Below are 8812 nucleotides of genomic sequence, written 5' to 3'. Positions count from 1 at the left end.
AAACTGGCTTTCATGAAGACCGTGCCAGGAAAGCAAGACCAAAATAGTTAATTTAGCGTTACCAGCCTCAAAAATCGCCAATTAAAAAAACAGCACTTCGGATTAGAGCCGTTATGAAGGCTTTAATTAGCAGATACAACTCAATTTCTACTGTTGACAAGAGGATTATTGCATATTTTGGATGCCTTTAGCATTGCTTTACAATGTAGAAAGAAGTAAAAATCAGGAACCATGTTAGAAAGTGATCCCAGACTTTTGAGCAGTGGTGTATCTGTTAAAGATTTTATATATATATATATATATATATATATATATATATACATTATATATTTAATCACCTTGTTGCTCTTGTTATTGCTCTTTATGTAGCCCTTATTGACGCAACCATAACATTTTATCTACGCTTTAGACCAGCACTGCACCCAGTGGCTGGGGTTTGGACATTGGATGGGAACTGAAACCAGGCCTTCTGCATAGCAGCCAAGAAGCCTAACACTGAGCCACCAATGACCTTTCATTGCTCTTATGAGAACATCTTCATGTGTGATTTGAACATGTGCCATGTTGCTACCAAGTTCAGAAGGAACATCATGTCAATGTCTGTCAAGAACTCTTTCAGCATTCTTGCATCCTCCAGGGCTGAGTGTATTTGCTTCCATTCAACCACAAAAGCATTAGTGACATCAGCCACCGGTACAGGATAAGGAGGTCTAGGGTGCAGTCAGCAATCCGGTTCATTACATAATTGATTATGAATGTTGAGGTCAGAGTTCTGTGCAGGCCAGTCAAGCTCTTAACACCACACTTGACAAACCACGACATTATGAAGCTTGCTGTGTACAAAATGGCAATGCATCACAACTGAAAATGTTTGGCTAAGGCCCAGACAAAGGTTTGAAGTTCAGGTGTCCATATACTTTTGGTCATATTGTGTGCATGTAACAAATCAACAAATACTATGTGTACTTATACAAATTACAGCAGGAAAGCTCAGATGAGGTACAACATGAGAGTTTCATCTTCCTCTGTCTCTCTCTCTCTCTTTCTTTAGTGCCGCATCTATCTCTTGCTCCGACTCTATCTCTTGCTCACACTCAGTAAATAGGAAAGTGAAGGAAATTACATCATTTCCTGAAACTGTTTGTCCTTCAGGGATACAATTTTCATCTTTACAGAGTGCGATCCAAAATGTTCCTCAGATAACGATAAAGTCCATCCATCTTATACTGTATATGGGTGCTAAAGTCAACAAAAAAACAGGGTTTATAGGACAGGATAATTGGATAGGGGCAGAGTCATCCTGGAACAGACCATACCCATCACGATATAAATGATTCTGCATTCTTATTCCATTGCACTGAGCCCTTTGTCTAATGGACCAAATCCATTTCAGTAAAATGCTTCCCACAGCATAACATAGACACTAGCCCCCCTTTACTGTAGGGATAAGACATTTAGTTCTTGTAAGCAACATGCATATTGTGGATATTTATGAAGAATGGCTTAGCTGACTAGCTAAGAATGGCAGTAAAAACTTGATTGTTTTCTACATTTTTAAAAAGCATGGTAGGATGTTATCTAAAAAACTGTGTAGAACCACACATACTGGAGCCTATCCCAGAAGACTTAGTGCACGCATACTGTAAACCATGGAAGGGGTGGAAATCTATTACATACTGTATACACACTATGTGCAATTTGGGAACACCAATTAGCCTAATCTGCATGTCTTTGGACTGTGGGAGGAAACTCACCAAGCACAGGCAGAACAAGCAAACTCCACACACACAGATCTGAGGCAGGAATTAAACCCTGCAAGGCGACAATGCTGACCGCTATGCCACAAGCAAACCTTGCTGTTGTTGTTGTTCTTGAAAATCTTTTACGCAACACTATTATTTTTTTTCTTTGCACATACTTTATAATACTCCCTATAAATAAGGAAGTAAACAAAGTACAATCTACACATGCATGGGCCAAGTGGGCTACATGAATTATAGGTTACGAGTTCACACTGACACTATACAATTTACACATAAGATTGCACATTGTTCTGCATTCAGCTGTGCCATGGAGCAGCAAAAAGCATGTTAAATAATAAAAGATAAATGTTCCAGCAATATTGAAAGTTCATGAGTTGTAAACATAACGTAATTAACCCTAACCTGCTGTGTAACACTTGGTGTGTACAGTATGTGAGTATGTGTGGAAGGTTGGTGTTGGGGGTTTTGACCATTCTTACTCTCACCAAAAAGAGACCTACTTGACAGCTTAAGTACATATTTGCTCTATCTGGCAAAATGTGTCTAGATATTTTTAGCACAGGGCTTTAAGGGGAGGCCTATTTAAACTATAAACAAGGACTTTAAAAAAACCTATTAGGGGAAAAGCTTACAGAACCTGATATTCCCAGGAGGTCTCCCATCCAAGTACTGAAAAGGCCCAAGCCTGCTTAGCTTCCAAGACCAGACAAGACTAGGTGCTCTGAGACTGGTATGGCCATAAGCTAAAGCTGGCTTAAAGGGGGGCCTATTTAAACTATAAAAAAGGACTTTAAAAAAAAGTTAAAGAATTAATAAGAATAAAAGTGAAAATCTTTCAGCACCTGATATTCCCAAGCAGTGTCCCATTCAAGTATTGGTCAGGCCCGAGCGCGCTTAGCTTTCAAGACCAGACGAGACCAGGTACTCTGACACTGGCTTGATAAAGCTGGCTTAAAGGGGGGCCTATTTGAACTATTAAAAAAAGGACTTAAAAAAAAAAAAAAAATAATAATAATAATAATAATAATAATAATAATAAAAATCTGTTAGAGTAATAAAACTAAAAAGCTTTCAGTACCAGGTATTCCCAGGGGGTCTCCCATCCAATTACTGACCAGGCCCAAGCCTGCTTAGCGTTTGAGACCAGACAAGATCAGGCACTCTGGGACTGTTATGGCCATAAGCGAAAGCTGGTTTAAAGGGAGGCCTATTTGAACAACTGTATAAACAAAGTCTTTTTCTTTTTGTTGTCACTTTATTTTAGATTGCATAGTTAATGTATGCATTCTTCTTCTTCTTCTTCTTATTATTATTATTATTATATGTCCACACGTGATCTTATAGATCTTTTCTATTTCTTGTATTTGATTCTTTTAAAATTTTTGCTTGGTCATATGTGTATAGTTAGTTAAAATGAAATAAAATAAAATAGAGTTCATTATATTGTCTGGGGTGTTTTGAAAGAAATGTCACTCTATATTGCATAATCCTGACTCGTATACCAATATAATAAGAATAGCTAAAATGCTCTGGAGGCTTAAGCGCTAGGGTTCTCTGACAAACAGTGCCATCTACACTAAAGAGTTTTTAGTACTTTTTTATATACTTCATCTTCCTCTTCACAAACAGGTAGATGGAGGGGAGGTTGGATGTCTGAAATGTGGTATTAATAGAAAAAAAAAAACTAAATAAAGGTCATATATATTTGTTGTTAGTTGTGTATAGTAGACCCCTTTTGTGCCGCTCCGCTGGCTTCCACTTCTGGTATATTTTACACCTGTGGGCAACACTGCAGTGTGCAATTTATTTGAACTTGTTTTTTAGAATTGCAAAAATAAAGGTACCCAAAATTTTGAAATCTAGCTTTATTTTTGAAAAAATTCAGCCACCAATTATATTATCGTACAGTACACTCTAGTTGATCAACATGGCTAACCTTTTACAAATGTGTATTACATCTTAATGACTTTATTAAAATTAAACTGGCAAATGGAAAACTTACTTTACATTCTGTATAAATGTCGTTACCAATAAAAAACTAAAAGACAATATACAGATTTTTTTTATCAAGATGTAAAGCAATGAGATCATTTTTGTGTTCAGTGATTTCTGTATCTTCTTCTTTGTCTTTCGGCTGTTCCCTTTCAAGGATCGCCACAGCAAATCATTTGCCTCCATCTAACCCTATCCTCTGCATCCTCTTCTCTCACACCAACTAACTTCATGTCCTCTCTCACTGCATCCATAAATCTCCTCTTTGGTCTTCCTCTAGACCTCCTGCCTGGCAGTTCCAACCTCAGCATCCTTCTACCGATATATTCACAATCTCTCCTCTGAACATGTCCAAACCACCTCAATCTGGCCTCTCTGACTTTATCTCCAAAACATCTAACGTGGGTTGTCCCTCTGATAAACTCATTTTTGATCCTATCCATCCTTGTCACTCCCAAGGAGAACCTCAACATCTTCAGCTCTGCTACCTCCAACTCTGCCTCCTGTCCTGTTTTTCAGTGCCACTGTCTCTAAGCCGTAGAGCATTGCTGGTCTCACCACTGTCCTGTACACCTTTCCTTTCATTCTCGCTGATACTCTTTTATCGCACAAAACACCTGACACTTTTCTCCACCCATTCCAACCTGCCTGTACCCGCCTCTTCACTCTCCGTTGCTCTGGACTGTTGACCCTAAGTACTTAAAATCCTGCACCTTCTTTACCTCTGCCCCCTGTAGCCTCACCGATCCTCTTGGGTTCCTCTCATTTACACACATGTATTCTGTCTTGCTGCGGCTAACCTTCATTCCTCCGCTTTCCAGAGCATACCTCCACCTCTCCAAATTTTCCTCCACCTGTTCCCTGCTCTTGCTACAAAGCACAATGTCATCTGCAAACATCATAGTCCATGGAGACTCTTGTCTTACCTCATCTGCCATCCTGTCCATCACCAGAGCAAACAAAAAGGGGCTTAGGGCCGATCCTTGATGCAGACCCACCTCCACCTTGAACTCTTCTGTCACACCTACAGCACATCTCACCCCTGTCTTACAGCTCTCATACATGTCCTGCACCACTCTAACATACTTCTCTGCCACTCCAGACTTCCTCATACACTACCACAGCTTCTCTCTTGGCACCCTGTCATACGCTTTCTCTAAATCTACAAAGACACAATGCAACTCCCTGTTACCTTCTCTGTACTTCTCCGCCAGCATTGCTTGCCCAAATGCTTGCCTCTGCCCTTAACCTTACGCTTTCCCACAGCTTCATTGTCTGGCTCATTAGCTTTATACCTCTATAATTGCCACAGCCTTGCACATCTCCCTTGTTCTTAAAAATTGGCACCAATACACTTCTCCTCCATTCCTCTGGAATCCTCTCACTCTCCAAGATCTTGTTAAACAAACTAGTCAGAAACTCTGCCACCTCTCCTAAGCACTTCCATACCTCCACAGGTAAGTCATCAGGACCAACAGCCTTTCCACTCTTCATCCTCTTCAACGCCCTTTTCACCTCACTTCTACTAATATTAGCTACTTCCTGCTCCACAACAGTCACTTCTTCTACTCTTTCTTCTCTTTCGTTTTCCTCATTCATCAACTCCTTGAAGTACTCCTTCCATCTTCCCATCACCCTCCTGGCATCTGTCAGTACATTTCCATCTCTATCTTTAATCACTCTAACCTGCTGCACATCCTTCCCATCTCTATCTCTCTGCCTCGCCAACCTGTACAGATCCACCTCTCCCTCCTTACTGTCTAGCCTAGCATACAAGTCCTCATATGCTCTTTGTTAGGCCTTTGCTACCTCTACCTTCACCTGACTCTGCATCTCCCTGTACTCCTGTCTACTCTCTTCAGTCCTCTCAGAGTCCCACTTTTTCTTAGCTAGCCTCTTTCCCTGTATACACTCCTGGACTTCCTCATTCCACCACCAAGTCTCCTTGTCCACTTTCCCCTTACCTGATGATACACCAAGTACCCTCCTACCTGTCTCCCTGATCACATTGGCTGTAGTTGTCCAGTCAACTGAAAGCCCCTCCTGACCACCCATAGCCTGTCTCAACTCCTCCCTAAAGACTACACAACATTCTTCCTTTCTCAGCTTCCACCACTTTGTCCTCTGCTCTGCCTTTGTCCTCTTCACCTTCCTCACCACCAGGGTTATTTTACACACCACCATTCTGTGTTGTCTGGCTACACTCTCCCCTACCAACACTTTGCAGTCACTGATCTCTTTCAGATTACAACGTCGACACAAGATGTAGTCTGCCTGAGTGCTTGTGCCTCCACTCTTATATGTCACCCTATGTTTCTGCCTGTTCTGGAAGAAAGTATTTACTACTGCCATTTCCATCCTCTTTGCAAAGTCCACCACCATCTGTCCTTCTACATTCCTGTCCTGAAGACCAAACCTGCTCATCACATTTTCATCACCTCTGTTCCCTTCCTCAACATGTCCATTGAAGTCTGCACCAATCACTACTCTCTCACCTCTGGGTGAAAGTTAAAACCACAGAGTCTGCGATCAAAAACCATGTACGTAGTATATTTTAGCTGAAAATTACACAGCTTACGTTTGTTCTTAAATGTTGATTAGCATATCTAGGTAACTAACAGTAGTGAGGTTGAAAATTGTTGTTTTGTTTTTTATTTGTTTGTTTTTTAATGGTAAAAAACAGTCAGCTGGTTACAGTATTATTATTAGGCATGTCCTAAGTTAACCAGTGTGGTTTGACATATTAAGTTACTTTTTACCTTTTTTTTTATTTTTATAAATAGTAAGTTAATTTTACTGCATGATCAGTTTTTGCAAATCAATAGTTTTATTATAGAATGTTAAGTGTTTAACAGTAGTTACCTGAACATTTAGACACATTTAGAGACATCAGTTAATTATATTCTATAAATAAAGACCAACATGTTTGTTTGTGGAATGGTTATCTTGGTCATTATATACACACTTTATTTTAACTGGGCTCTTTTTAAAAGAATGCCACCTCAGAAACCTTTAAGGAGAAGAAACTGCAGGAGAATGTTCCGGAGTCTCCATCAGCGCCACATCATCAGTCAGGTAAGCAGCAGCTGACGAGCAAGCTCAAGCCCACCTCTCAACCTTTAAACAGTTGGGAATGGAGTAGCTGAATGGTGTTTAGGTAAATCTCAAATGTTTTATTATTATTTTTTTTTTGTTTAAAAAAAAAAAAAGATACTGAGCATTTGCAGGAGTTGCAGACTTTGTACAAACTTGTTGGACATCCACCACAAGAGAAGACTGATGTAGCCGGTAAGAAAAATCTCCTTTTTGGCTGATTCTTTTTTACTGAAGGATTGTCACAATGCTGTGGCCTTTGTGTAACTCCTGTATAAATTACACTTTGAGTTAAGCAGTGTGACACTTAATATCTTTGTCAGGTTGGGTAACATTTTGTATCATTATCATTTATTGTCTTGATTTGCCAGTTTTTGCTGTTGTCTGTTATATTGTGTGAATTGTAAATCTATTACACAATAAAAACTGTATAATATATTTTGCACATTTAAATTTATTCCATTTATGTATTTATTTTTACACATGGACTCAATTTACAAATTAGTGGTAGCAGTAAACTATAATATTGTTAACCTGCTGATTTTAATGTTGTCATGGACAGGGGTCAGTATGAACACTAAATGGTCTCAGGTGGGGTTTGTTCTGGCTCATCACTGTATGCTGTTATTTTTTGAAAACTATATAAAACTATAAAGAAAACTATAAGATTTCTCTTTTGTGTTTCATGCATCTCATTTACATCTGGTTTTAATCTCATATATATATATATATATATATATATATATATATATATATATATATATATATATATATATATATATATATATATTACTAATGACAAAAAATAACATGCAAACTGTAAGTCAAAGTAATTTCAACAAATCAATGTAATGTTTAAATAGTGCATAGTGGTTAGCATTGTGACCTCACACCTTTAGGTTCCGGGTTCGATTCCTGTCTCGGGGGTTTCCTACCGCTACTCAGGTTTACCTCCCACAGTCCAAATACTGTACACGCAGATTAGTCTAATTAGTGTATCAAATTGCCCTGTGTGTGTGCCCTGCGATGAATTGGTACCCTGTAAAGGTTTTAAATCCTGCCTCATGCCGTAAGTCTTTTGGGATAGGCTTCAGGCCCCATATACAGGACAAAGCGGTATAGAAGATGAATGAATGAATATTAGAAGAGAGGGATTTATTATATCATAGAGAGGGGAATAAATCTGGAATGGGTTTGGAATTTGTTTATACAGCATTACAATATGTTGAGAAAGAACTTTGAAAAGATAACAGCAAATCTTGTCAAAGAATTTTTTTAAAAGTATCTTGCATCAAGAGAGCTGATTGGCCGAGCTCTCTCTCTCTCTGGGGTGGGACTCTCACATCAATCATGGCTCTGACTGGTACTGTAGTAGCCTTAATGTGGGAGCCCCCTAGTGACGGGTGGAAATTGAAAACTACTAAAGTAGGGAGAAAATTGCGGGGAGAAACTGTCTGCCCATGTCTATATTATAAATAAAATATGTCTGCCAAATTCCCAGCCATTCAAAACGGCTTTTGGTTTCTCATAAAAGGGAAAAACCATGCTTCTGTATAAACATTTTTCCTACACATGGAGGTAAATAATCCCATAAGGAAAGTAAAAGTCATTTATCATATTTTAGAAATTTTTGTTTACAGCAAAAAAAGCTCAGACATTATGGATATAATGAATAAAAACATCATTTTTATTGGTAGTGATGCAAAATGAACCAGGGGAGGTTACACAGAGTAACAGAGTAGTCTGAAGGGTGTGTCTGAAAGGCTGCTCAAAGACACACCCACTGGTCTGCAGTCTGCTCACTGCTCCTCCTCTCTGCAGTCGCCCAACCCATAAAGTGTAGAAAAGCCAGCATGAATAGTGATGCCAGATTGAATCATACAACTCAGTTGGATATATATTTATTTTATTTAACGGAATTCCCTCATAATAATGGACTATAGAAAACAGAACTGCAACTTCAA

The 8812-nt window shown here is 39.0% G+C and overlaps 1 pseudogene; it reads right to left on the bottom strand.

The window, feature by feature from the left end:
• Positions 1-2388: 2388 nt before the first annotated feature.
• LOC128508098 (uncharacterized) lies at positions 2389-2507 on the bottom strand (annotated as a pseudogene).
• Positions 2508-8812: the final 6305 nt, after the last annotated feature.

This window comes from Clarias gariepinus, chromosome 19 (assembly GCF_024256425.1).
Source record: "Clarias gariepinus isolate MV-2021 ecotype Netherlands chromosome 19, CGAR_prim_01v2, whole genome shotgun sequence".
Taxonomy (NCBI): Eukaryota; Metazoa; Chordata; class Actinopteri; order Siluriformes; family Clariidae; genus Clarias; species Clarias gariepinus.
This window is presented reverse-complemented; position numbering and strand designations above follow the sequence as displayed.